The sequence below is a fragment of the Diuraphis noxia genome, unplaced genomic scaffold (assembly GCF_037042655.1).
Source record: "Diuraphis noxia isolate RWA-SAM2 unplaced genomic scaffold, SU_Dnox_SAM2 contig0003, whole genome shotgun sequence".
NCBI classification, from domain to species: domain Eukaryota; kingdom Metazoa; phylum Arthropoda; class Insecta; order Hemiptera; family Aphididae; genus Diuraphis; species Diuraphis noxia.
Genome location: NW_028301713.1, coordinates 43,246,118 through 43,263,490, shown reverse-complemented (window position 1 = coordinate 43,263,490; position 17,373 = coordinate 43,246,118). Strand labels below are relative to the sequence as shown.

Below are 17,373 nucleotides of genomic sequence, written 5' to 3'. Positions count from 1 at the left end.
CAGACAACCAGAAAATAATAATCAATCGTCGTCATATGACTGATAAAAAAAGTCCCCGGTATCATTGTTCCACAATAGCGATATCAAATTATCAAATGGAAATTGAAATCGCTCTAAATTCACCTGCTTAACTAACCTAGTGCGCTCTCTATACAAACATGTTTCGTGAATTGCTATTTTCAATAGCCATTGTCCATTTAGCCAATTTAGCCTTTAGCCATAATGTAGAGAAAAGTTATATAGATAATATATTGCAATCATAGATATATCAAAATAATTAACCTAATATTTTTATATAACATCAATGATCGCAATTCACAAAATATGTTTATATTTGTAAGAGAGCGCACTCGGGCACTCGGCAAGTTAAACAGCTGCTGATTCTGAGAGCAATTTTGAAAACGACAATTCGGAGCTCGTTCGGTCAAAGAATTCTGTGGTTAGTGGTTACTGGTTGTTTAACCATTATATCATTTAAATAATTTAAACAACTTATAAGTTATTATTACCTGTAAAATATAAATTAATAACTATGAACTAATTTTTAGGTCTATTAGTTATCGTTTATGAATAATACTCACGTAGACACGTAGTAGTGTACTACTACTTCGATAATAGTCTTATTCAGTGGCGTCGAAGTCATAAAAATCTAGTAGGGCGAAATAAATTTCACTAGGCCCAATATCTTAATATCAGCAATAATGGCGTACCGTCGGGTCCTATCCTAAATTTTCAAAATATGTCGACCTTAATATAGGGTTCAGTGTCACTGGTCTTTTAAGTTGTAAAAACTATTTTTTTAGAGTATTTCAGTACAAGTAAGCCGTAATCCATACTTTTGAATAGTATAGGTGTTCATAAATTATTTAAAATATACTTACTATTTTATAATAGTTTTTAATACATAAAATAAAAACATACTACGAATATTGAACAACCTCTTCCCTGTGTCGTAGGCAGGATGTTTTTACTTTTTCCGTGATTGAGCTACAATATTTTATTAAAAATGTGTCCGTGACAGGAAAAGGGGGGGGGGAGTTAAGAGCTAAAATATTAGAAATCGGGTATTTCGGGATACTCGAATCATCGCTTAAAAAATATTTTATTTTTTATTATTTTATTGTTATATATTTAATTTTATGTTTGGGCAGAAATTATGTCTTAAAATGAAATAATAGTCTTATAGTTGTATTATGCATACCCATAGGGCATAGGTCATAGCAGGGCCGTATTATATAATAAACATTATGATTGTTAATTGTTATGAGCTGTAAGAATGTAAAGCCGCGTACACACTAGTAACATTAGCGCGTAACATTCTTTGATGCGACTCAATTTACCGACAAATGGTGGAACGGTATTACGGTGTTACAGCGTAACAGAAAATGTTACAAGTGTGTACGCGGCTTAAGATTAATGCAGCGGCGACAACCAAAAACCGTGATCTGATCGTTATAATTTAAAACATACTACTTATAATGTAATAAATAATAATAAACTAAAATAACTAATAACCAACAATTTTATTTAAGCTTATAATAATATTATTAAATTGTATTATATACAATAAAATTTTCTTTGATTTTCTATCAAGTGCTAAATAATAATTTTCCCTTTTAATAAATGCGTTTTAGGTATGTAGTAACTAGTGTCTAGTAATATATATATATACATACTGTAATCATGCATTCATGCATAAACATCGATTATGTTCATTATTTTGCACTTGATGACTTAAATGTTTATAAATTATAATAATGACAACTAATGAATGTATAATGATGCAACTTGATACCAATTAAATAGGTTTGATTTATTCAACAACAGCTCTATAATTATATGGCGCTTCTTTGAATTTAATCACGAGCGTTGATCGATAGGTACCTATAATTAGCCCACATTCAATAATTGTCGATTTTTCTGTTTCTCAATTGAATTTTTCCCGTTTATGTAGATATATAGGTATTATAAAAATGCATTTGTGTTACAGATTGCAGACACAGCAGTTTAATAAATATATTATTATATAATAATTTATAATTAATCTCTGCAGTCGTTCATAATTTATATATTTTTATTAATGTATTGTCATAGTAATAACTTCATAACTCAAAGTAGTAGGTGATCATAACATGATAATATTATATATGATAAAATCATAACTCATTACTTAAGAAAAGTTCGTGGGTATATTCTGTTTCTTTTTTGGTATTGACAGTGGCAACTTGAAAACACATAACTTGGTCGGCTAAATAATAACTTACCCCTCCATTTAGGTAAAATTATTAGGAAAACATGGAGCCTTGAACATATTTTTTCAATACATTTGAAGAGGACTCAGTTCAGCGATTTGTTGTCTTATCCAGGCCGCCACTGGGTATTTACATATTGATTGTTAATTAATGAAGAAAAAAATATAATTACATACGAAATAATTTTTAAAAACAAAACCACAGATAAAATTGTTTAAATTTTTTATATACATGCATGATTAAGTAAAACCATTGATTATAAATACTTATAAATATTTATAATCAATGGTAAAACTCTTTGATTAGACTAATTTAAGCTATGTATACATGTATAACCCACGAGTCTTAACTTGATTTAACCAACCAAATAATATATATGCAAAGGCAGCTGATAAAAACTAAGGTGACGGATGTAGTTAATATATTCATAAATATATTCTAATTTTTAAAGTAAGTTATGCGAAAGAACACACTTTTTAATTTTTTGTATAATCGACTTTACAGATGATAGTATTATAATGGATAAAAAAAATAGTGCACTTACACTTTTTTCTACCATTACCGGCATACCGATATTGGATCCATTTTACCAATATCTGAATATTTTTGAATACATAAAAATCAAAATCATACGGCGTTTTAGATGGGCTACTAAACGTACACCAACATTGCTGAAAATCATTTTTTTCGGTTAGAACAGGAATCGTAATCTTCATCATATCAAGGGCTAAAAATAAATACTAAATTATTCACGAGCCATAATTTGAATAAACATTATTTTATTTTAAACCAAAATGTATATTTTGTTTATAAGTTTATAACTCTTGGGCTTATTAATTTAATAAGGTATTTACAAACAAACAATGTTTTAATTCGCAGTTTCTAGTCCATACTATTTTAGTTCGTGATTATAATATAAATTATAAATTTTATTGGCGGGAAGCATAAAATTACCACGAGGGCACATATGTCCATGGGTTATATACTAATAAATTGCTTAGTGCAATACGGAACAAAATACGTAAGCTCCGCACATAAATATAATAAATCTGTTGCACAAAATGTCAAAATGCGAAATTTTGCAGTATCTAGGTTTTTTACTAATTGTTGGTAAAAAAGTAATTTTATTAACTTAGAGATATATATTAACTAGGAGGGTATAGGTAATAAGTAATATAAAATTAACTTTTAACTTTCAGAAACGTCAATCTGCAGCTGTTCTGTTGTGAGACATCAGAAATACGTTTTTTACACGGTTTCAAAAATAAAGGGACTCTTACTTCTTTTTTTTTTTATTGGAATAAAAGGCTTCAACATCCCAGGTCATTAGCCACTCACTTCTTCTTTTCAGTTTTATACATGAGCTTGTCACTCTTCTTTGCATAGGCGTATATAAAAAAAAAAACAAGTATTATTATTTAAACGTCACATATTATTATATTATATACACTTTTATATAGATATATATAATAGATGACTAAAGCATTTTCGTTGTATCAATAGAATTAAAATGTTGAATGACACGTAATACTATAACAATTGGGTCACGTATATATATAAACCATATCATAGGTGTAGGCTAGGAATGGTAGGATAACGGATCATAGTAGTTCGTTTGGTTGTGACTTTTATATATAGATAATTGACATGCGACAACATACATACATATCGATATCATACACGCAATTTGACTATTTTAAATCCAAGTTTCGAAACTATATTATAGAAGAGGCCGAGGGTCATGACTCGTAAAGTCGTGAAATGTCTAGGTTTCACGACACAGCAATACAAATAATATACCCATTATTATTTTATGAAAAACGCATAGAAAAAATACAATATATTATTTAATACCTACCTAAAAATATGTTATATCAATTTTTTTACGTCATTGAAGAATTCTTAGATTTTAACCCATGTATAATATTCGTAAAATAGTTTTGAAAAAAAAATAACTAGTGTAGTAATACAGGCTTATATTATGTATAATAGTAAAAAATAAAAATAATACTGAATTTTTTTTAAGAAGACGCTATACACCCTCATTTTGTTGTCTCCGTTTTACAAGCGCGTAACAGTAATTGTATCTGCAGTTAATTAAAACTTGTTCAACCTTAGTTTCATTATTGTTTATAATAGATTATCTACTTAATGTCAAAATTATAACTTATAAATTATGTCTGTGATCTGTTGGAAGTGTTTTTAGCCTTTTAGGATATTTTAATTTTAAAACGAGGCGTGAACATTCATAATACTTTGCTCACTAATAACTCGATTTAAAATTATTAAAATATACGACGGTGCGTCTAAACATAATAATTAATATAATTTTTACCAAAGTTAACGTTTCATGCAAATTAAACATAATGATGATTGATGATAACAACCCAGATCAGTTAATGATTATTGACGACTTACTGATTTTATAACAATAATATTGTTCACATGTGATAGTTATCTATGATAGCCATAGAAACTTAACCTACATGTGCACTAGTAAATAATTTTTTAAAATATATTTTATAATTGTTGGAAAGTTATTACCTAATTAATAGTTATTGACTAATATAGGTAGGTATTATTTATTTATATTATTTTACCTTTTATATAAATGGCAGTACACAGGTACATTATTGAAATCCGTGTACAGACAGCGGCATCTATCGAAAGGACAACGTTTTATTACACGCATTAGGTATCGTCGTATTCCACCAGAGTCCTCTGAAAGTATTAAACACACAAATTGTATCATTTATGTATTTTCAATAATTCAAAAAGACAAAACGAGGGTGCAAACTGAAAAGATTGGATGTAACTTTTATCACTCCTTAATAAATTACAAGATCGTTAGTCAAATAATTCCTTATTTTTTATGGAAGGAATTTAAAAATAAAAATATTAATATTATTGGTGATATTTAGACATTTAGTCAACACATATATTAGCGGTACCTTGCTGCTAAGTACACTATACATAATATATAATATTATAATATTTTAATGTAATATTGATGTGATGAATGGACTAAGATAATAAACAAATCGCAGATAAACTAAGAAATTAAAATAAAAAAAGAGCTAATCTCTCCTACCATATTATTTTAGTTGTATTGGCTTCTTGGACTTCATATATCAGTTCCATGATGTTACGTTACTGCTATAGTAGTTACCAGTTGATACGCTCGAAAAATACATAACTCTACATTTTATATGTTATGTATTAATTATTTTTTTGATAATATGACGAGTCGTTGATGAGAATTAAAAATTCACAATAATTTACTAACTATATATAGCTAGGTAATATAGGTACGTTGCAGAATGCAGATAACCGCTAATAAATCGAAGTAAAAATTACTGTTTTGATCGTGTGGTGGCACGTAGCACTGCAGTAGAAGTAGAAGCAAATGGTATTTTTGCGATATGTTATAATAATATATCACAGGTATCACGGGTACATATAATAACGATTCGACTTTATATGTCTGGAGGTATGACGACGCGACGTGTATTTGTGTATGGTTTACGTGTCCTGAAGGCAGCACAAGAGCAAACGGTTATTTAAAATAATAACAAGATAATAACATATTTCGATACAGAACCGCAGAAGACTATATTATGAAATGTGAAATCTGTAGTTTACATTTAGGTATATATTTATGTATATATAATATTATGTATAGGTATATAAGATATAACTTAATCGTGCAAGAATGAAAATTAATTGTGTCGAAATGTGAGATCATTTCATACTATTTTCCATCCGTTTCACTTCAATCACGCGTTCTAAACGACCCGCAGACAAATAAATTATTATTAGAATAATATTAATAATAATAATAATAATAATTATTATTATTATTATAATTATAATCGTAAGTAAATAAACCGATTCTGTATAACAGTATTGATATGATATTATGCAAAAAAATGTGTTTTATTAAATCAGTTAACAACTTAAGTTAGGTTAGGTTATAATATATTATTAACATAAGACGTGGCCAAATGGCCAAATATATAATTAATACATTTTAATACAAAATATGTAATAAGTATAGATAATCTCTAATGGCTGTAAATATTAGTGTAAATTGCTTAAATGGCTGTAAATACTAAATAGCTAATTGGTATTACTTTATAATATGTTGAAAGCTATCAAAATTTATTTATAATATAAAAGATGTATAGGTATATCGTGGAGGGAAATAACTCGTAGAAGCAATTATTTGACTGCTGTGCCTTTTATACATGTACTATATAATATTAATTTATCGTAAAGATTTACCTATAAACTAATTTGATTAAATAGTTAATGACAATTTTTATTAACGATTTTCAGTATAGTGTAGATAGCAGAACAAAATATTTGAAGCGTTCTGATCACTGCAGCACATGCTATTAAATTTCGATTTCAGACTTCTTCATATAAATTTTTTTTCTATTTATTAGTTAAGCATCGACTACAGAGGTTATTAGCTTTAATAAGAGCGTATTGCATTTTTACATTATATATATGTTATTGTGCAATTCAATTTTGTTAGACATAAAATTATGTTTTGATAGTTAATGAAGATGGACCAATTGCTTCGTACAGATTCGTTGAAGTTTACACAGTTTGAAGTGGACGATGATATGTTTGATGGAGTAGTGTGCATTGCATATTTGCATGTTGGGCATAGCCGCCATATAGTGTCCGTATGTGTGAGTTTTATGTGGAAAATTCAAAGTCGATTTAAAATTACCTCATTTTTTCTGTTTCGATCAGTGTATTTCGGGCAGAGTTTAACAGAGTGCTTAATTTCTTTTCCGTGGTTGTGTGCCATTTTGTGTTCCACAAATCAATGCACTATTTGTTTTTCTTGACATTGTTATTAATTTGTACAGTAATTTGTATAATCGAATAAACCTAACTGTTATAAGTTTTAAGTCTTTAATGCTTGAAATGTAATTGTAAAGTGAACACTTACTATCTTTTAATGACCCTTTTTATACATTCTAGAGCTATGTTAGACTTGAGTATACCAGTGACATCTAATAAAACATATCTCTGTCAAAGTCCTGTTTTTACTTCAAATTCCATTGATATGTGTATGTTGAATTGTTGAATTAACTTTACACCTCTTTTTATATGTAATTTACATACGTATAGAAACATTATAATATAATAAAAATGTAAATTAATAATAATAATATAATATATAATATAGATTTTATAAAACTATTAGCTAAGTGTCACGTAGGTACTCAGGTGTGTATGAAAAAACACATTAGAAAGTACAATTTACATACCCGTCCCATATAGGTTTAATACTACACCGATAATATATTACCAATTATTTCTTACTTAATAATAAATGGTAATTAATTATCAATAATTGTATTGATTGCGTTTATTTATTTTAGTGAAATAACATTTTGAAGTGTACACCTACCGTTCGAAACTATGAACATTTATTTTAAATCAAGTCGTAATTAGAAGGATGGTTAAACATTATTGTAATTTTCGGCAAGTGTACATTTTATTGTATAGGTAAGGTATTTCAATCATTATCATAATACATTAACACACATTAATATTAATGCATATGTGTATTTTATTCTGCAGTACAGTCACGTGGGTGTAATATATGGCTACGGGGTCGAGTGGATGAAAAAATTATCGATTCGAATTCACAAATCTGGTAATTTGATAATGATATTTTATATTTTTATTTTACCAATATTGAATATACCATAATATGCATATGCGGCCACCTATACATATTAGTATATATTATGTTAAATATTATTGAACCGTAAAACATCTAACCAATAACCATTATAATCGAACGAACGAATAGATCTCTGAATCAGAACAACGCTTGTTTTATTCACGCAAGTAGGTTGTAGGTATACATAAAATAAAATAAAAATAATATAATATATGATGAGTACTCGAGTTTCATTATTAAATATATGTAAATTTTATATTTTATTGCTATTCTTGACTGAAAATATTATTTAACATAATAGGTATGTTGCGAAATCTTTTATTTGCATCATTGTTACATATATTAGTTACAGAAATATAATAATAATTATTATTATTATTATATATCAATTAAGAGTTATTATGCTTGCGCATAGTAAGTTAAAAGTTATAACTATAACTTATAAGAGTAATAACAGATGATTAGACGTTCCTAATTAAATTTTTCAGGCTTTAGATTTGATTTATTATCGCATAACATAAATATAATATTTGGATATAACTTTAACCAACAATGATATTAATAATAATAATTAGGTAACAGGTAACTGTTGATGATTATAATATAATAAAAACTAAAAAACACGTATATTATATAGTATAATTTATGACTAGTACAGTAAGATTAGTTTGAACTGATGTACAAATCACGTGAATACCTTCGTGATGTAGATTTTGTTTTCAAAATAAGTTGAACGTTGAAGGTACAATATTATTACGATAATTAAAATTTTGAAATTCATTACCGCTGTTTAATTAGGTACATAATTTTGTAAGGTCAATTATATTGGGAATTTAATTTGTAATTTTATCTATTGTTCGATTAAAATCTACTATACAGTTGATGCTAAATGCTAATTATAGGATTTACAAACAAACAGTATACACTATGTTCATAATCATATTAATAATATTATATATATATTAGATAGATACAATTATTTATCACTATTATTGTTGAACATTAATTATCAGAATAAAATTATAAAAAAGCTTGATTTGAATTTTGTATATAATAGGTACCTACTTATGATATATAATGATTAATGATTAATGACTAACTTTAATTTAATAACACACGTTTTTAAACCAACTACGATACTTAGTAAAAAAGTTGAGTTTTTTATTTAAGTTAAATACTTTTGAGAAAACAGAAACCAGTCTTTGTAAGATTGCAGTATTTTCATCTTAATACTATTTGATTATATTTTATATTATAGATGAGACTATACGAATATTGAAATCTTATATTATATTGTATTATAATATTGTGTAAATACATTTTAATAAATTAATTACTAATAAGTAATAACTATAAGTAATGATTAGAAAATGGATTTTTATTCACGAAAACGTATTATAAATATACAGTAAAAATCGTGAAATATATAATAAACAATTTAAAAAAATAATAATATCATTAAATTATTTATTTAATAATTATTAATTTATTAATTAGGTACTTAATGTTAAACAAATATATTATTTTAGTGAAATGATAACAATAAAGTTCACTTATTGTAGTTAAAAATTATATAATTGATATTAGTTATTCCTGATAAACCTATAGCTCTATAAGTTCGTAGTAGATAAAATGTATAATTAGAATTTTCTAATCGACAGCTTCATTAGGTTGCATTACGAGATATACACATTCATCTATTATATAGATTCTAATAATATTTGCAATGCATTTATAGTATACCTATAGGAAATAAGTATGCACTAAAGATCAAAATTTTCACAAAATAGTAAAAAAATATACAATAAAAATTGTTTCACTCGCAGACATCAAAAATATAAAAAGTAAAAAGTATGTATTCATTGTACAATGCATGCTACCTATAAGTATACTTATTAGTATATAGTGGTATATTACTTTATAATATTTTCTATTCAAAAAACTGTATGGTGTTTAATATTAAATAAAGTATAAAAATAACCAAACTAATAAGTAATAACTAATAAAATACTAGGAAATAATTCCTATAAACAAAAATAGTATATTAAAGCTATGTGCTTATATTATGTTCATATATAATATGTTATTTTAAACATTTTTTTCTTGTCTAAAATTGTAAATACTTTACTGTAAAATGTGGAGTGTGTATAATTAGCGTGGCAGAAATTTAACTTATATCATAGCATATTATCGTATTATCGCGTAGGGTGTATAATCTTCACATACATTTTTATATATATATATAAATGTTTTTACAGAAAAAAAGACTGCATAGTGCGTTGATGTTATGCAATATACCTTCTTAAATAATAAATAAAAGACTTATTATAGTGCATGATGTTGTATAGGTTTCTGTTTACAGTTATTTTTCTATTGTCATTTGCGTGTATCCGGAGGGAAAAAAACTCGAATTCGACCCGACCTTTATAATAACATTTAGACTATACACTAATACTTATACAGTAGGTACGCACAATATATCTCGTAAATACGTCATCACACACACACACATAGATATTAAATACCACATTCAAGAAAAACCTAAATGTGCTGTGAAAATAAAAACATACTTCGACACTAAAGCATAATATATATTGCATTGTTATATCATAGATATCAATTGTTCGTCTACTGATATTATTATGTAATACTAATAATGGTCGTATATGTGTGGACCACCTCGGAGACGGACAAATTTGTACGTTACGCGCGAGTATATACTTATTTTAACATCTGCGACCCCCGCGATGCGATTTCCAATATGTGTATTTTTATAATATATTATAGGTGTAAGCACGCTCTTGGATATGGGCTCCGTTTGCAAAACAATAACATTTTATTATATATATAATACTACTATACGGTACCTATACATATATAGTAATTTTCTAACAAAAGTCGAATCGCACGAATGTTAACTTTATTATAAAGAATAATCAGAATTTCACGTAACATTAATATGTCTCGTATAAACAAGGAAAACAGTTTTTTCTTTAATACCCTTTAAAAGTTTGAAGGTCGGTTTGGTGGGGAAAATATTTTGAAAATCACTCAATATCTAAAAATGATTAAAGTTTTAAAATTATCTCTATATTAGTAATATCTACTGTTAGGTACAACAAAATAACAAAAACAATTTTGTCGACAAAAAAAATTGCAATGTAACTTGTAGGCATATATATCAATTTAATTAGTTGATAATTTGATATGGGTACTTCTAGGGTTGAAATGAAAGCAATGTATAACTGTGTGGGTTTATATACCTAATATTATTGTTGTTGTACATGCCTGCATACAAATCTTTGTATATAATATGTACTACCTATGTACTGCCTACATAATATCCGTGTCTTTCTATTCGACAAAAGAAGAAGAAAAATAAACGATAATAAGATAAATACACTTGCACTTAAAAATACATAACATATTATAATTACACGTTTCCTCACACAAAACACACACACATCATTTAACACGCATATGCCCACGCGCTTTTATATTTTAGCTAATAATAAACTATATACATTCATTGTTATTATGATTTATGACAATAATTTCCCAGTAACATACAATAAATTGTATTTTTTCAAAATTATTAAAATATTCATAGTCTTTCACTAACAACTGGCCCATTGGGCTGCTTTAAAAATCAGACAGGGGTAATTGCCCATCCCCAAATGATGCCACTGGATATAAATGTACAATACAATAATATATAATATAATATAGGAATAAATTATTACGAGAAAGTCGTTATTATTGGATATTATAACAAGTGAAACAAAAATAGATATAGCTACTTATTGCAGTTTGTTAGTTATCTGTTCTCTATGCAATGTTATCATCAATATTATACAATAATAATATTTTATTGTACATTATGATATCGCAGTATTTTGTATACGTTGTTTATTGCTCATTCGTTATTTCATATCATATTATTTTTATGGATTTATCGTTGAAATGATAATATAGGAATTTTGAATTTAATTAATGATTGATCGTAGCAGGCACTCCCTAATTTGTTCATTTAACATATTACTCATAAGTAATAACTAATAAGTAGTTTTGTTTGTATAAATTAACAGGCCAGTTTTATGATAGGAAAAAAATGATGTTTTATGATTACTAAAATCGTATATTTGGTACACACGACGACAAAAGAGGATTTCTATAAATATGGTAATGTATAAAAAATTAATTTGTTTAAAATTAATTTATCTATCGTATTTTTTTTTTTTATTGACTTATCAATTTTTTTATAATAAATCTTTACTTTGGAAAATAAATAAGGCTCTTGGCATTTTTATTAATTAATTTTCTGATCAATTATAATTAATTATATGGGTATACTAAGACTAACTTTTCGTTATCTACTTTAGAAATAATAATAATATGGTTGCGGTTGCGGATTCGTGTCATAATCAAATACAATACAATAAATCGTACACATGCAGTTTTTCACAGGTGCAACGTGTTCGACAGTTTGGAAAAACTTAAATATATTTGTTAAATTAATTATTAATTGTTAACGTAATTAATGTTTATTGTTTAGGAAAATTAAAAAGCTATTAACTTAGAACCCTATAGTTTACTCGGAAGAGTTTGCATATAAAGTGATTATTTAAAATAATAAATTCAATTTATCATCTAAAATAATATTAAGTTCAAACACTTCGAAGTACCTATAGTAGGTACACACAATATTTTTATGAATCCACTATTGGATAGCGACTTATATTTATATTGACTGATATTTTAAAGTTATACGTGACTATTATACTTCTAGATTTTAGAGTACCGTGGTGTATACTTTAATTATTATAATTTGTTTTGTTTGGCAACATTATTTTGCGAGCACGGGTAGTGGCCCATAATTAAAGTTGTGATTGATATTATGTTCTTTGCGCTGCAGTTCGTATAATATAATACGGATGAATACATCAATAATAATATTCCACCTAAAATAATAAAGGTGAAGAAGTCAAAGTCTGTATTTATACGCTTCAAACAATCTATACAGAGCGGATAAATGTCCTAATGACATTGGCCTCATATTAATCTATGCAGAGTACATGACGTGGTGTATTGTACACGTATGCACTAATCATGCAAAATACACATATGAATTATCTATATTAAATAAATATATATAGTAAGTATTATGTTTATATATAATTATACAAACTGTTACCTAACTGCGATTTTTCAATACTAATATTATGAATATAAATAATAAATATAATATAATTTTCGGATAAAATAATTTTCGTAAATTTATTTTCTAATAATATATTTTCGGCAATAATATAGCCCCTCGTACCGTATTAGTGGCAAGTACCACATTATAAGTACCTACTGGCTATACTTCATCAAATACCTTCAACATTGGCACCTTCGTGTTTACTTTTACTAGTCTTAACAGGCGAATTTTGAAAAAATGTAGAACATTTTTTTTAACCTATTACATTATTATAATGACAATAATTTATCGATTATAAATAAAACAATACCTATATCTATAAAGAAAATCTATACGTTATGTACCTACCTATTGCTATAATTATATTCACAAAATGTGAAAATTGTTTTGAGTCAAGGTACTTCCTAATAGATTTACACCATTTCATTAGCTCTATAATACTCTTTAAATATTTATTACTATTAATGATATCTTAACGAGTACTGTAGTAGTACTACTTGAATAAAATTAATAATTAGTAAGTATTTAAAAAGGCATAAAACTCAATTTTTTCTTAATATTGTATTAATATTGCCTATGTCGAACCCCTTACAAGTGTAAGTCGCGTCCAAAACACTGAAATTATTTATATATTCAACTATAAAATCTCAAGTCGTAACATATTGGTTCTTAAGTTCTAACTAATTTATGCTTATAAAGTATTTTATGATATGGAAATTAATCAAACACCAATCTATACATATATGGATTTACATATTAGAAAATATAACACTTATTTTGGTTTATAATATTTTAATATTTTAATGATTTAAATATACCTATTGTATGGGAAAATGCTAAAAAGCTCAATCTAAATAAGATACAATCTTTTCAAAATATGACCATAAGAAAATTAGAAAATGCTTTTCTATACACATTAAATCATACTCTACACAGGTAGATTGTAACTTTAAAACAACTCGACGAAGCGAAACGTTTCTAAAGAAAATTTCATAACCGTCTATCTTCTCATTCCTCGTTCAAATCCACTTATCAAGAACTTATCACCCCTCACAATCCCAGGTAGCCCTTCAAGGTGACTTAAACGTAAGTATAGTACAAAAATTTACTACTACTACTACTCGTAAGCGCTACAGGCCACAATGACCCTTGGCTTTCAAAACAATTCGTCTCCACTCGTCTCGATCTTTAGCGATACTTTTCCAGTTCCGTATATACCCATCTGTTGTAAGTCCTTCTTTACTTCGTCTATCCATCTATTACTTGGTCGTTCTTGTCTTTTGGTTGCTTCCATTCTTGCTAACATTATGCGTTTTGGAATTCTTTCCTTGTCCATTCTTTCCACATGACCTAACCATCTTATCCTGCCTGACTTTATAAATTTTACTATATTTTCGTTTTCTAAAATTTGCTCTATTTCAATGTTATTCCTTATCCTCCATTTTCCCTCCTCATTCACTGCTCCTTGTATTTATCTTATTATTTTCCTTTCAAATATCTTTAGCCAGTTGGAGTCTGCTTTTGACAATGTCCAAGTTTCAGCTCCATAACAGACTACAGGTCGGATAAGTGTTTTGTATACCTTCATCTTAGTAGTTTTCGATAGCAGTTTTGATTTTAGGATTGTGATATTGGCAAAGTATGCACGATTGCCGGCCATAATTCTTTTTTTTTATCTCCTCTGACATATTATTCCTGTTATTAAGGGATGATCCAAGATACAAAAAATCTTTTACGCCTTCAAAACTATATTGACCAATTGTAATTTAAACAGAAATTTACTACATAAAAAAAAGTACACAAGATCTGAATCAAATTGAAAGTATCATCAATGGGTGCCTTATTGGCTTATTCTTCAAATTATTTATCGTTTTAAATTCATATATACTTATTATATATTATATGATATAGATTGTACATTTTCTCCTATAAATATTTAAAAAAAAATTATTGTAAGAAATTTGTGAAAAATCTGTAATAAGTAAGAAATAATAAGTTAGATTTGAAGTACAATTACTAATTATAGTAGAAATGATTTGATTTGATCTGCGAAAGTTGCAAAAAAACATGTATACAAATACAAAAAATAGTACGATGCCAATCATAATGAATACATATATAATATATATCAGGTATATTATTATGTATGATTCACCAAGAATCAAAAGCTTGAGCGTGACTATGAGCGCTTCTGCTATTCAAAATTAAAAAAATATATAATGAATTAACAATTGACTGATGTTTTACTTTAGTTACAATTGGATTTGACAAATCAAAAGGAATATCCATGTAATAATTCAACTTTATACTTCAAAACGACTTCTTCCTCAATTTATCATAATATCACTATAAATATTAAAATACCTATTATGTGTTAATATATTTATTTATAGTTCATAATAAGATTTCAATATTTCATTGACAAATCACAGCACAAATTTTTTCTGCTTCACATACAAGTCATAAATTATACTTGACAGTTGACAAGTGTTCAGGTTTCTTGTACAGTACAATAAAAGTGATCATAATAATATGATCGTTGAAAAAATCATTTTTGAATAGGGAAACGTACGAAGAACGAGGCAGAAAAATGGGTAATTATATGTCACACCCATAAAACACACTTGAAATTTACCAAAATGCTATTTTAATCTCATAGTATACACTATAAAGCCTATTATATGGCGTTATGAAAATGTAAATAAATAATTACTCATTATACTTATATACAAAACTCGTGTATATATGTATAATAATTTACTGTTTGTTTGTTATCGGCCAAATTACGTATATCTCTTTTGCTTGACAAGTATTTATACGACGGTGAAAGCCACCCATCACACATGACCAAGCGGGTACATCATGAGACATATACATCTGTAAAACGACACGTGTTTTTGCTACCAGATCACTTATGTTATCGACGACAGCTTCACTTAGTCTAAATTGCTACTATATTTTAAGCGATTTCGGGAAAAATAATAAACCGTGCCTAGGTGGCCTAATACAATTTCGTATATATTATAAAATTAAAAATAGACTCGTGTAAAAAATATATATCATTATATAGGTACGTGAACGTGGTAGAATGTTAATAAAAAATAAATATTGCAGAATGTACTATTATATATAATATATAATTTCAATACTACACATATTATATAGATTCTATTATAGGTATAAAATTATGACATTATGTTGTAAGGTATTGTAAAATGCGCTCGAGATTTTTTTTTAGTTCAACGACGAGGAGGCAAATCAATGGTCATAAAAAAACATACTAGTCGAAGAAAAATAAATACTGTGAGAACATAATGTATATAATAACATTTAAACGTATATAATGGGAATTGCAGAGTAACAATTATTGTCGTTGTTTCGACGCATACCTATTAAAAACGGAAATGTTTGGGTTTCGCAGAACCATACGGGCGCGCAATTAAACGAACTGCAGGGTCGCGGAAACGTGCTTTTTTACTTTGCCAAAACCCCGTCGCCATCGACGGTGTCTAATAATTATTACTGCCATTATTATCGTCGTTATTATTATTTAAAATACCGTTTGTGTATGTGTTTAATGTATGTATATATGTTCGTGAAAGTAGGCTACCGATGAGAAATTTAATGATCACTTGCGTTCGGTTTCTATTATAAAATTATACGGCTGCATTTCATGCATTTCATGCGCCAAAAACAATGGTAACCATATATAATACGACAGCACCATCGTCTTTAAATATACGTTTAATGGCTATTTTGTTTAATAAAAAATAACAACAACAACAACAACAGTACCGGTCGAAAATGATCGTGAAGTAACGTTGAAACAAAAAAACGATTCCAGAAAAATAATGTTAGTTATTATACTTGTTCCGAAAGCAAGCACTATAATATCTTATCATACATAATATATGTATATTGTATATTATATGTTTTGTACTCTATGAAACAAAATCGAACGGCGTCTCCTTTAAATAAATTACGAGTTGTATATTATGCTATGATATGTAAAACTGCCGTGCTCGATGGTTATTCTAATTCCTAATAAATAATAGATTTATATATAAAATATTATTAAGTAAAGGTACTTGATAGTTGGTAGTTTAACAGTAATATTAACAGTTAACGGTAATACCTACCTACCTTAACAATATAATTATATGAAATCTATCTTAACAGTAAGCGTAAAAAATATACCAAATTTTAAA

General features: G+C 27.1%; 1 long non-coding RNA gene across 1 annotated transcript in view; it reads right to left on the bottom strand.

The window, feature by feature from the left end:
- Positions 1 to 2,616: 2,616 nt before the first annotated feature.
- The window catches only part of LOC149057403 (uncharacterized), a 65,876-nt gene continuing 51,119 nt past the window's right edge, over positions 2,617 to 17,373 (bottom strand). Inside the window, exons 3-5 of the long non-coding RNA XR_016191029.1 lie at positions 4,853 to 4,973; positions 3,533 to 3,628; positions 2,617 to 2,979 (exon numbers count right to left, since the gene is read on the bottom strand). This is a non-coding gene — a long non-coding RNA (uncharacterized LOC149057403). The remainder of the gene's footprint in view (positions 2,980 to 3,532; positions 3,629 to 4,852; positions 4,974 to 17,373) is intronic.